This window comes from Ambystoma mexicanum, chromosome 1q (assembly GCF_040938575.1).
Source record: "Ambystoma mexicanum isolate Mex_15411 chromosome 1q, UKY_AmexF1_1, whole genome shotgun sequence".
Lineage (NCBI taxonomy): Eukaryota > Metazoa > Chordata > Amphibia > Caudata > Ambystomatidae > Ambystoma > Ambystoma mexicanum.
In genome coordinates, this window is record NC_090922.1 from 319,800,667 (window position 1) to 319,812,776 (window position 12,110).

Below are 12,110 nucleotides of genomic sequence, written 5' to 3' on the forward strand. Positions count from 1 at the left end.
CACCTCCTACACTTGCAAATTAATCAGAGCAGCCAAGCCCTTCCTCTCACCTAACAACTGTATTACCCTAGCGAGAGCCTTGATCCTGTCCAAACTGGACTATTGCAACGCCCTCTATGTAGGCAGCAACAAATACATCATGACCAAAATTCAGACCCTCCAAAACAATGCCTTAAGAGCTGCCCTAAGCTTCCCAAAAAATGCTCACATATCTAACCTTAGAAGATCTGTCAACTGGCTCTCTACGAAAGGTAAGATTCTACTCAAAACTGCATCCTTGACACACAAAGGTCTCCACCAGGCTGCCCCGCATTACCTCCCAGCTAGTTTATTAGACATGTAGCTACTCGCCGTCTAAGAAAAGTCAATTCCAACCTTCTACTAGCACCCAGATATAAACGTACCAAATCTGGCGGGAGTAGCTTCCCCGTCAAAGCAGCACAATTCTGGAACTCCCTTCCCCCTGCCAAGAGAAGATCTACCCTATCTACAATTCAGTTCCAATCTTATCCATTGGCTCAAGGAACATGATAGCCGATCCTACATCACATGCACACTCCTAGAACCTACTGCATTTATTGTATATATGTATACTACAGTACCTTACTGTACTCACTGCATATATTTCTCCTACAGCAGTACTCACCTACCTCTGTATAATCATAAATTCATACTTTTATTGTATATATGCCTCCTACAGTACCTTACTGAATTAATTGTATATACTTCGCCTACAGCAGTACTTACCAACCTTTGTATAAATTTCATTCTGACCGTTGATCATGCACACAGCACTGTAACCACAGCTGTTCTTTATCCTGTGTGCCAATGTAACTTAAGCTAAACAACCCTCTTTATGCCTTTGTGCCCTAATACCTTCGGGTCTGGTGCGCAATATAAATAATAAAACAAAAACAAATATACACAGCTCGGGTGGAAGTCTGTTTTCTCCCAGAGCGGGCTGTCGTGAGAAAGGGTTTGTGCAGGTAAACGGGGGGGAGGGGATTGTGTTTCTATATATCCCATCAGATAGGATGGGATAAAGGGGTTACAGGGAAGAGGGATACTGCGTCTCACCATCCGGAGTCCCACTCCCACTCCCACTCCCCGAGGACCCCTCACCAAGGTGATCCTCCCGCACTGGTCCACCCCCAGAGTCTGGATCCAAAAGGCGATGGCCATGCCCTGGCCCCCTGAGAGAGGACTAGCGGGTGAGACACCTTCTGGTTTCTCACAGGGGGTGGGTGGGTTTTAGTAGCGAGTGATGTGGAGGGTGGGTGGGAGTAGAAGGTGCAGTGGGTGGGAGAAGAGGGTTCGGGTGGTGTAAGGAAGGCATGGTATCAACAATAAGACAGAAACAAGTAACCACAGTTCAAGGGTGTTTATTGAACTTCAAAAGGGTATGATAAACGCCCATCTAATCATAAATCTACAGATGGGAGCACGCTACGACCATCAAATAATAATAACGCAGTCCTAGTGGTGTCTTGTCAAAATAAAAGAGCCTAATACTAACAAACCTATTACCAATCTTTACCTCTAAATACAAATAGTGTGGGGAATAGGGTTATGGAAAAAAGAAAGAAGTGTTCAAAAATGATATGTCAGGATGTTCAGGCCGTTGCCCTCCTTTCCCCACGTTTTCAACATGGGACTAGGCGGTTCACACGAGCGCAGCCCAGTCTCTGGCTTCTTTAGCATGAGGATACAGTTCGATCATTAGCATCAAGACCTTCTGTGCGCAAGTCTCTTTGCTTTTCAAGTCTCTTCATTCAGAGGGCCTGATGCAACCAAAAAAAAAAAATGCACTTTTCCTCTTGATTTTTACACGTATTCACTTTAGCTGATTCACTATTCACCCAGATCCCCCATAGATCGCTTTAGTACAATGTTCGTCCCCTTGGATCCTCCTCATCTGGGCTCAGATCCCTTTAGCACAATGTTCATAGGATATTCTTTTTCGGGTGACTCACAGCCCACCCTGGATCCCCCTCAGTTGGGCTCAGATCCCTTTTGAGCACAATTAGTCTCCCTCAGGCAGGCTCGGACCAATTTCAATTTACATCAAGTATCAAAGACTTTCAAATGTGCACAGGATTTGGCTTGACCACAATTCCTTCCTTTTAACATTTGTCACCTTTCAGTTGGATACCTAACAGAGACTTTCGAATGAGCACCCATGTAGTGCCGGACCCCTCTTTACGGCACCGACTCTTAGCTTCAAAGTTCAATCACTTATCGGTTTTAATTATATTCGCGTTGCTTGCCACATACACTTCATGCACTGTTCTCTTCAATTTCCTTTACACAATGTTGCCGCCTGCAACCTTGGTTTCCACACAGACCGGTCTGGTATCAGTCTCCCCAACTCACGGGCTGTGCGGACTTCACGGGTGCTGCTTTGTTGTAGGAGCCAAGGACAGTACCACAGCGGCAAGCGATTCTCCCCGCCATGACTATCGACGCGGGAGAACCCCGGGCACCTCCGACGCACAATGCAGGATTCTTCAGCTTTGATTCCAGGTCTTACGTTTCCTATTCTCGAAGGCTCATAAAAGTTAGTCTTTCAGTGAAAAGGTTTCACCTTGTACTAAACTGCCATCTTGGAACTGCTGCCTCCTCATGTGCTTTGCTCGCTCAGAGTGTGCTTTCGGGCTCCGCCTTTTATCCGTGTGGAGAAGTGTGATGAAGTCAGGTGTGTGTGTGCGTAATGATCAATAATTGCCTGACCATTGTATTGGGACACGTCAGGTATACGCTCGGGTGTTCGTCAGTTATCCCTCACAGTGAGTTGTCCGTGAGGAAGTGTTTGTGTCGGAAAAGGGGGGCGGTGGGTTGAGGTTCTAAGTATCCTACCTGGTAGGATGTGGTAAAGGTGTTACAGGAAAGGGGATACCGCGTCACGCCATCCAGTGACCCACTTCCACTCCCTGAAGGGCCCTCATCCAGTTGATTCTCCAGCACTGGTCCACCCCAGGACCTGGATCCAAAAGAGATGGCCGTATCCTCGCCACCTGGATGACCGATCCCCGGGACTAGTGGGTGAGACACCTTCAGGTTTCTCACAGCGGGTGGGAGTAGAGGGTACGGGTGGGAGTAGGCGGTGAGGGTGGGTGGCAGGTGAGGGTGGGGAGAGAAGGGGTAATGTGGGTGGGGTAGAGAGTGGGGTAGAATGAGGATGGGAGGTGTAGACAGTGGGAGTAGCATGGGTGAGGTAGAGAATGGTGGTAATGTGGGTGGGGTAGAGAGTGGGGTTAGTGTGGGTGGTTTGGGGTAGAGAGTAGGGGTTGGATGTGTGCCGAGTATGTAAGAAGCAAGTGGCATCCGTTGAATGGAATGGTGCAATACATTTTAGAACTATAAAGGGCACATCTATGAGAGGGCTTCTGGCTTGGTCACAGTGTGTTCAGAAAATCTTACACAGTCACTTGTTCACTCCTAAATATACCATAAAGTGATTGATCAAATCTATGCATTCATTTCAGGCACAAGAACATGTTGGCATTCCAGCTCATAGTCTTCAGCAAAAATCCATTATACGCTTCAGTGCTGGAACTAGTTTATCATGATTGCTGTGTATTGGTACAGGAATTCCTGATACATGGAACGGCATCTTCTTTATTCCAGTTTTCAAGAAAGGAGACTGTCCAAGGAGGAACAGCAAGGAAGTGGGAAGCAAAAACATTGAAGAAAAAAAAAGAAGAGCAACAGAGAAGGTGGAGGCAAATATTAATAAGGAGGAAGATGGTAGAAATCAGAGGAGACAGAGGCAGAGCTCTAATGAGGAGGGAGCATGAGAAAACGGTGAATGAAAAGACAGGGATTGGAGGAGCAGGAGATCAGTATGTAGAGGAAGAGAGTCAAGTAGTTGAGACACAAGGCCAAGAAGAGGAAGGGGGAAAGAGATAAGGAAGAGGACTGACAACAAGGGGCTATAAGAGAGGGAGAGATAGAGAGCGAGAGAGAGAGAGAGCGTTGGTGCAGGAGTGCCTGAAAACACTCCTACCTTGGTGGAGGAGCAGTATTTGAAAATGTCTGCAACCAGGATAAGGCTAACAACCCCAGGGGCTATTGTAATCTTTGATAAGACCTTAAAGAGTCTAGCACCCTGTCAGAGAAGGCACCGTAAAAGAAAGCGAAAGAAAGATGGAGACCCAAGGCGACATAGGGAGGGAGTGTCAGAAAAAAAATAAAAAGAAAGAAAGTGAGAGAGAGGGATGTTATTTAGAAAGACAAAGTGAGGTAGAAATAGATACTAGGCGAGTAAAATACCTACAACTGGCATCCCCCTATCCTACCCCAATGTTCAGATTTAAACAAATTGCATTGTTTTTATGAACTGTTCCTACCATTACCACTTTTATGGTACTATGTGGATGTGCCCAGCAGAAAAAGATCAAAGACAATGACAATGAGGCTCATTACGAGTTTGCGGGTGGGGGTGGGGGAAATAAGTGGAGGTAATACAGTTTACCTCAATTTTTCCTGCACGGCCAAAATACAAGTTGGCCAGTATTGCCGAATGATTATACCAGTGATTTATTAAGGTAAAGTGGAGGAGTTGCTCCACCACTTTACCTCCTAAATTCGCCGGTATTGCCATCCGGCAATACCAGCAGCGGTAATACAGGCAAAAATCCCCATTACATGGGTTTTAACACCGGCAAACCGCCACTTGTAATCTGGTGGTATTGCCACCGGAGGTAATACCTCCAGTGGTAATAGCACCCAACCAAGTGGTGGTATCAGTAATTCAGTTTGCCGGTATTCTGGTGGACTTACCGGCAAACTCCATGAGCCCCATGCCTTGTCATGATTCAAACCTTTTAATGCAGGATGAACACAACAGCAGGTCTCTAATCACTGATCTGGCTGCCCCTTGAATTAAGGCATGAAAAAAATGGCATGCCCATTGTAACACAGTTTTGTCAAGTGGGGATTAGAACTCTAGTCTCAAAAACCCCAGGATTCAAAAGACAAACAAAAGACACAATCCAAATACTTTTGACTTGCACAGCTGACTGTTTAACCAAAAAAAGAGCGCGACAGACAAAAGGGTGCAAGCAAGAGAGAAGAAATAGAGAAAGCAAGAGAGAAGAAATTAAGAAAGCAAGATTTTGAAAGGAAATGGCAGAGGTAGAGAGGAAAAGAGAGGGGGACACGCAATAAAATAGATTAAGGGGCAGTTAAAGTTAAACTGGAGGTGCTGAACAGGAGACTGCAGAATTAAGATGGAGTGGGAGCAATCTTAGAAAGAGTGATTTATTCTAGAAAACTAACCGATGTTTTCCCTTGTCACTTCCAGTGCCAGATGCTTTAAGTAGTGGCAGAAGAGTTCATGATTGATTCTCTTCCCCCCGCCCCTATTAAGTGTTTTAGGCTGTATATGATTCTAGAAAACTGCGACCCGAAACCAGCGGAAGCACCCAAACAACCATAATGCGTCTATGCAAAACACTAACACACAGTAAATACCTACATCGCTACCATCTACCCCTTGTAATGGAAGCCACTAATATAGGCAGAATGTATACAATAGGCAAGGGGTCTGCAACCTGCAACTTGCCAGCTGTTCTAGACTACAGTTCCCATGAGTCCTCACCATTGACTATGCTAGGTATGACAGAGTTTTAAACCAAAATATCTTGAAAGCCAAATGCTGGACCTCTTTGCAACGTCACTGCCATCAGGCACTTTAGATCTGGCAGACTACATGAATAGTATTATATTTTCTGACCATTATCTTTTGATACTGATAGGCTCAGAGTTGCAGGAAGATATCCGTTTTTTTGTTCAACCAGATCTGTATTAGCACATGAGCATAAACAATTTCAGCAGTATAGCATTTGCATAGTTTGCTCAAATAAACTCTCAACAACCAATGTTTTCAACGATAACTGCAACAACCCACCCCCATAACAACCCCCCTCTTCCCCTGGTCTAGTCTAGGTATTCCAGTATCTATATACCATCCCCCATGGCTTAGTCTTCTTCCTCAGGTAGCATGCCAAGTGTCTTTAGTCTCTTCGGGATATACAAACGAGTATAGTCTTTAAGTACATAGGTAATAAAGGGTGACTAAACTTTGCCAAACCTTCCCCATCGTACCCCGTATTATTGCCATCATTTTTTACACACTGATAGTGTCCCCGATTGCATAATACCATTGTATAATGGACGGTGGTTCCTTTTGCTTCAATTGACTCACTATGCAGCAATGGGACTCATTAACAGGTTTGCAAACAATGTTCCCACACATCCCCCCCGAATGGGTGATCCCCATCTGTTGTAATGTTGAGGAGCGTCAAAGCTCCATCCACCTCTAGATCAAACCCCAGCATCCCGCCTACCTACAACTTCACCTCTTGCCGGAAATGCTTGAGCTGCGGGCATCCGCACCAAATATGCTCCGTCGTTCCCCTCCCCCCCCACATTCCAGCCAAAATAGTGAAGAGTGCAAAATGTACATTTTAAGGAGCTTCTTCGGCGTGCAATGCCACCTATGTAGCATCTTATATTGCAGCTCTCTGTGCTGTACCAAGGTGTATGGGCTGTACCACCCATTTAGAGCCTGTCCCCCCATTCCCCATCTGTGATCAAACTCCCCAGGCCAGCCTCCCATTTATTCCTCACTTCCAAATGCTCCCGTCACTCTGGATCTGAAAGGATCCTATAGATGGCTGAAATTAGTCCCCTGTTATTCTCACTTAATGATAGCAGCCTTTCCCACTCTGCCAGACGCCTCATGGCCCCTTCCATTATCGTTGGAGTACCCACCCAGTGCTGGAACAACGTCAGAGAAAGTAAAGACTGGATCTAAGGGGTCCTAAAGAGAAAGGTTTTCAATTTCTTTTTGAAGTCTGCCAGAGATGTCTTTTTCAGATCCAAGGGGATCTGGATGGATTTCCAGGTGGCCGGAGCCAAGACATCAAACATTGTCTTCCCAAATTTGGCTAAGGGAAATCTGGTTGAATGAGTTTAGTCTGGTCAAGTGACCTAAGCGATTGTGATGGCACATAACGCTCAATGCGTTTGGAAATATAGACAGTGCTGCGAGGGTCAGGCACTTAAAGGGGAGTGTCAGGATCTTAAAGGCAACCCGGTGCTTAACAGGCACCCAGTGCAGGGATCGTCTGGCTTCAGTGATAGACTGCAGTGATCTAACCTGCTACTATATCCTCCTGCATACTCTTCATCATCTTCCCAATCTTGGTAAGAGAATCACCTGAAACAGGTATAGCAGATGGAGCAGTATGTGCATCTTCACAATAGTTATCCTACCTGGCCATGAAACATATTGCCCCTTCCATCGTGCAAGATCTGCTTTGATTAGTCGAGCCAAGGGTGGGTAGTTTGCCCAGAGTGTCTGGCTTACAGTTGACGTCACATTGACTCCCAGGTACCTAATTGAATGGGGTATTGGTTGCCAATCGCTCAGGTTCTTCCGACCCCACCAACACATTTACTATCTCAGACTGAGTAATTAACCTTGAATCCAGATAACTTGGAGAAGGATTGCATCTCGCCCATTATTGCCGGCAGCAACATTTCCGGCTTGATAACCATGAGAACCACATCATCAGCAAACAGGCAGATTTTATGATGCAAGTTCGCCCACCTGACCCCCTGCACATTTGTTTTCCCTTATTCGATGCACAAATGGCTCCAACACTAACGCAAAGAGTGGGGGAGAGAGTGCGGATAACCTTGTTTGGTTCCCCGGGTAATTGTAAACGGGATTGTCAACCCCCCCCATTCACTTTAACCCTAACCTTGGGAGTCTGGTAGTTTGCCTGAAACATCCTCAGGAAGTTCAGTCCCACCCCCACCTTGCTCATGGTCAAAGAATCCCCAACTGCGATCAAACGCCTTTTCGGCATCAAGCATAAGCAAACAGGTAGGTGTAGAGCTTCCTACCCCCCCTTTCATGGATTTGTCAATTATATGCAGGACCCTTCTTATGTTATCAAATGCGTTCCACCCCTGGATGAACCCAGACTGGTCTTGTGCTATTAAGGACGACAAAAGATCAGTTTGATATAAGACAATCTCTTCAGGGCCAATGGGTTCTTAAAATGTGCATGCATTTAATCCTCTGGGAAAAAAGTGCCATTTTGTCTCCCATCTGCCAGTGTGTTTTTTGACTGCACAGAAGAAATGTATATTTATCGATTATATGGATATCAGTGATTAAGTTTCCTGGGCCTGAGGTCAGCCATTGTAGAACCTTTCGTTTTCTCTCCCCTCTTGGCAGCCTTCTCTCCTGGATCGCTGCTGGCTTTCTATGCTCTCTCCCTCTGCCTGCGCGGCAGCACTGTCTCCAGTTTTCTTGATTTGTGCCACAGCTACCTCTCCCTTTTTTACCATGGACTCTCACTCTCGTTTCCTTCTCTTCCACACTGAAATAACTTTCCTTCAGTCTGCTTATATCTCTTCAGCAACTTTCCTGTGGGCTGCACTGTTAAGGATGCCAATCGGGAGTCACACACTGGACCAGAACACTTGGTATTAGTCTGGAATGTGGTGCTCAATAGGAATGCCTTTTCTTTAATTTCAACGAATTCAAATCGAGCCAGTACCAGACCCGTCTCATACCCCCTTTTACAAATACCCCGGGTCACAATAGACCATGAACCAGGCAAGTTGGTGAAAATACAAAATTTTATTTATTTTTAAAATTCACAAAAAACACACATTTTTATATTGAGCAGCAATCACCAATGGGGAGATAGTGACAATGGAAATGAAAGCAATGCACTTGGTTAACCTTCTAGTAGAACATATCCAAAGCACAAATGAATAGGAGCCCTTTTGGAATTAGGATAGATGGCACCCAAGTTAAGGTTTCCCCCTGCATTATTCCCTCAACCCAAAAATAATCGAATCCTGAGTGGATAGAAAGAGTCTTGAAAACATTGGAAGACTTTTCTGTAACTACAGCGCTTAATTTGTTTCTGGAGCAATTTGGACTGGGTAAGGACACAGCTCAAGAACGAGAAGCTTCACTGAGAACAAGTGAGTGAAGCGCTTTGCTGTGAATAAGTATTCCCATTGGATAAACATATCCAACTTGCGTGTTCTAAACATTGAATAGACATGACACTGAGCCATTTGTTGTATTTAACACATCTGCCGGATTTGCTATTTTAGAGGAACTTTCCTGTTCTTTTAAACGTTCATAACCGAAATTGAATGCAAAAGTGTGACACGATCTGTTTAACTTCTAAGAAAAAGATAAATGTGTGTCAGCGTAAAATTCGTAATACTTCAAATTGTTGAATACGTGCCAACATTGAAGATGTATTGATTGTGAACAAAAATCACATACAGCATCAGTGCAGACCATACAGCTGAAGTTGCATCATTTAAAACACTTGACAAACGCATTATTTGAAAGCATGGTTTACTCACCAGTGCTGCGGACTCCAACGTTCTGCGTCTCTGCGCATTAAGATAAAGTAGAGCTACGTGAATTACCTCTGCTTTCAAAAGAAAGGACCTAAATACGTAAACGTACTCAGCTCTATTTTGAATCAATCATTCACAGTTATAATGCTGTGAAGCACAAAAGCAATTGTAATACACAATCATAACACGAAAGCGATACATCAAACAGCTATAGAATTCAGAGCGGAACAAAACTCATATGCCGCAAACAATAACCGCAACAAATATGAATTGTAAAACATTGTGGAAATGAAAAATGATATTTAAAGCATGCTGTATTGCACATAATTACCATGCAAGAATGAAAGAAACATATGCAGATGAACACGTACTACAAAATAAAAAAGTGATAAGGAAACCAAAATCACTATAATTAAAGTGAACAATTTTAAAGCATAACTACTGAAACAAATGTACATAATGCACATAAAAATTATTCGAGTAAGCTATGAAGAGAAAACATTACGATATATGTACTGAAAGACAAAATTTCAAAAGAAAGAAACATAACCATGCAAGGCATACCACCTCCCGATTATTTCTTGAACACAAAGGGTGAACCAAAAATTCCACGGAAGCGATGGAAAAAAATATTTGATTATGTTCTTGCTGCCCATGGATTGAATTTTTAAAATGAAAGAAAAACATTTCTGTTGATACATTGTTTGGGTAATGATGAGCAAGAACAGTTTGAGAATTTACCAGCATTTTCTGAAGATGCTGTTGGCCTTAATGAATATGAAAAATGTATTAAGATATTAGATTGTCATTATGAGAAAACTGTCAGCATTATTCTAGAAAGATATAATTTTAGCAAGCGAAAGCAAGAAGTGAATGAAACTGTTGAACAATATATCGCTGCTTTGCGAGGTTTGGCCACATCCTGTGATTACACTAAATGAAAGACTTCCTGATCAGTTCACGTGGAATGTAAAGATAGCTAAATAAGAGAAGCTCATTGGCCAAAACGGAAATCCGTCTTTAGAAGAAGTCATTAGAGTTGCAAAAGAGGTGGAGCATACTAAAAAGTGTGTGAAAGAACTTGAAAGGAGAAATGATGATGAAAATAAGAAAGAGAAAATGGCATAGATTCCAGAATGATTGGCTATAGAAGGTAATGACTATACAAAGAAAAAAGGTTTCATCAAGAAAGAAATAACGAATGTGAAGAGGAACTATATAAAGACAAAGGAGAAGAACATGACAAACGTCGATGTTACAGATGCAATAGATCTTTAGCTTCAAGTGATAAATGCCCGGCCATAAAGGAATTATGCAAGAGATGTAATATGAGAGGGCACCTCACTAAATTTTGTAAAACAAAAAAGGCAAACAAATTGTTTGGAAGAAATATGTGAAAGTGCTGAAGAATGTACTTTTGCGATAGAAGATGTTGTTCACTGTGAGAACAAGAATGATGACGATGCTGACAGGGAAAAGCCCATGGCTATGATAGAATTAAAAAGTAAGCAACTGGAAATGGTAATTGATTCTGGTGCAAAATATACTTTATTTCTCAAGTATATGTTTGATAAAATTTTTGGAACCAATGTAAACTTAAATGTCATTGACATTAACCCAGTGGCGTATGGAGGAAAGCCAATTGATCTTATTGGGTGGTTTTGGGCAGGAATGATATTTAAAAGACAAGTCAGCAAAAGGAAAAGTATATGTTACAGTGAAAGGAATGCAACCACTTCTAAGCTGGTCTCACCAGGCTAGGTTGAAGATTAAGTTGGATGCGGCTGCGGAGGAGTCAGTTTACGCATTGGATCAGGCACCAGCAGCAGAACAAGTAAAGACTTTTGATGATCATATAGTATTTAGGGAACAACTGGGTGTCTTAAAAGATTTTTCTCACAAAATTAGATTGAAGCATGATGCAATACCTGTAGTACAAACATTGTGAACAGTTCCACTGAATGTAAAACTAGTTGTAAAGGAAGAACTTTTGAAAGATTGGTTAGCAATGGTGTGATTGAGAGAATAGACTCTTCGGAATGGAATGGGTATCACCTTTGGTGATAGTTTACAAACCAAATGGAAAATTGAGATTGTGCATAGACCTTATGTGTGTCAATAAATGTGTGATTCCCCGATAGGCACCCGTTACCAAATATAGCTGAAATGCTAGGTACTACTGGAAATGCTAAGATTAGGAGTACGTTGGATCCAAGGTCGGCTTACCATCAAATAATGTTAGATCCCATGTCAAGAGATATTACAGCATTTATTACTAGTGAAGGTTTGTTTCGGTGCAAAAGGATGCCTTTTGGTCTTGTATCTGCGGCATCGGTGTGTCATGGTCCAATCTTGAATCTTTCTGCAGGAGTGATGCTGGCCCACCAGACCCCCTAGATGCGCCAATTCAACAATCTCAAATAGATATAATTACTAAACTGGCAAACCCAAGGGGAAAGGGGAATGGAGAACAAAACAAAAGCAGATCTTCACTGGTTTTCTATGTAGACCTCTTTTCTACTGGTTATTCACCTGGAACTGGTGTACTGTCTAGATGCTTCGTCAGTGTTGTGTCTGTGAAGATCTAAACACATAATATTCTATTAATATTACTCTAATTAATTTCAATTACTTTTGTATGTATTTAGTTAAAATAATATATATATATATATATATATATATATATATATATATATATATAT

At 42.8% G+C, this 12,110-nt stretch overlaps 1 protein-coding gene across 2 annotated transcripts in view; it reads right to left on the reverse strand.

Moving 5' to 3' along the window:
• CEP89 (centrosomal protein 89) overlaps positions 1–12,110 on the reverse strand; it is a 1,655,177-nt gene that overhangs the window by 1,534,942 nt on the left and 108,125 nt on the right. The gene's annotated exons all lie outside the window — the stretch shown is intronic.